The sequence below is a fragment of the Adiantum capillus-veneris genome, chromosome 2 (assembly GCF_014529385.1).
Source record: "Adiantum capillus-veneris isolate H3 chromosome 2, ASM1452938v2, whole genome shotgun sequence".
Lineage (NCBI taxonomy): Eukaryota > Viridiplantae > Streptophyta > Polypodiopsida > Polypodiales > Pteridaceae > Adiantum > Adiantum capillus-veneris.
The window spans coordinates 129,870,249-129,872,073 of record NC_140932.1 but is presented as its reverse complement, the minus strand read 5'-3'; positions in this window follow the sequence as shown (position 1 = coordinate 129,872,073).

Below are 1,825 nucleotides of genomic sequence, written 5' to 3'. Positions count from 1 at the left end.
ATAGAAAATTTGGAACATAGGCCCGCCAAGCAGCACTGCGTAGGCCATAGGCCGAGAAGGGAAAGAGGAGAACAATTGTGAAGCTGTACAAAGTGCATGACAGTGGCAATGTTAATGTGGAATCTGTGGGTGCTCTAGCGTGCTTTTGGGTTGTATTTCACGGCATCGCCTTCTACACCAAGGACCACACGCCGGTGTGTGCGGTCCACTATCAACAACGCTGGGATTTTTTTTCAAAACTTGACAAAATTGCTCACGAGCCCAATGTTTTTTAATCGTTAGATTTTGAACTTGCCTTTAAAAAAATTGGGAAATCTACAGCAAGGATTGCACGTCGACGTGTGATCCAATTGCAATCATGCGATCCAATGGAGTGTTCTCGACGTGCGATCTAATATGAGTCGTGTTGTCCAATGGAGTTGAAAAAATTCCATTTTCCCAAACATACAAAATTCCTCTTCTTGACCTTGCCAAGAGGAAATTATAAAGCATTAGGTTATTTTTTTGCTTTTTTACACTATTTTTCTCTAGTTTGGGACGGAAATTCTCCTCACCTGGCATTTTGAAATTGAAAACGACACAATATTCTGAAGTACATAGGATAGAACTAGAACCAGCGTGTCCCTTGCATACGAGAGTAGCTCCTTATATCGATATCACAAGCACTATAGAAACCTTCTTGGCATATACATGGGAGGTTCACACCACTCCATGTCCGGCTACACACCCATGCACACCACACCTCCCCCCTTAGGGAAGAAAAACATGGACATCGTTTTTACAAATTTGGATTGAGAAGGGACTCGATAGGGGTGAAGGGACTGTATCAACTCCAATGCCTCATGTGGGGGGAGTGATCTTACAAGAGCTTAGGGACTAGGGGACTGAACTCGGGGGCTAGACTCAACATCATGCCGAGCATCATTTGGGCATGGAACTCATACATCTCGCTTATGCAAACATTAGATCACTATCTCAATGTGATGGACAAGACAAGTAAGAACAAGCTGAGGGCTGGGCATTATATTTTTGCGACATACATCCATCTCCATAAGGATTTCGATGAGTTTTTTTTACCAAATACGCGCTTTGAATTTATAAGAGAGAAGCAAAATTACATCTGATCACCCATGGAGGGGGTAAAGAGTTAGATACAAGTAGGGAAAGGCCCATAGGCCATGTTTCAGTCTTTACAAAAAGGGCTCTGCCATACTCCCTGGGATACAAAGTGTCCTTAACAGTTAACTTGATAGTTAGCACTTGTCTTCATAGCCAGTCTATCTCTTCGTGAAGCCTCTTGGCAAAATTCAGGGCCTCTTCATACTTGCTAGCCAGTTCTAGTACTTCATCCTTCATCTCCTGTACCCAATTATAAATCACATCTAGAGAGCCATTGTCATCCAGCAAACCCTGCAGGTCTTAAGTCCTTGCATAAAGCTCTAGAGAGTCTTTGAGGATTGAGACTCTATGCTTGTAGATCCTCATTTGTTTGAGCTTGAGGTTGGAATCCTGTACAGAGCATCTAGCAGATAACGTTTTGAAACTAGGAGCTTGAAAGTTAGGAACAAATAAGAAAGAATTTTATTGAGCAGGATGACAACATCTGCTGATGGTAGCTACTGTTTGGTACATGCTGACGTCCTCAGAAAATGAACACGCAAAGATTGTTGCAGCAAACATCATAGGGACATTACAGCCAACTTGTCTAAAGTACGTGAGGAGCTGCGGTGCAGGAGCTCCAAATCTAGCTATGGAAGTTGAAGTCAACTGTGGTGTGCTGACAATAAACTGGTGTGTGCAAGATCGATGTTAAACGTACGTAACT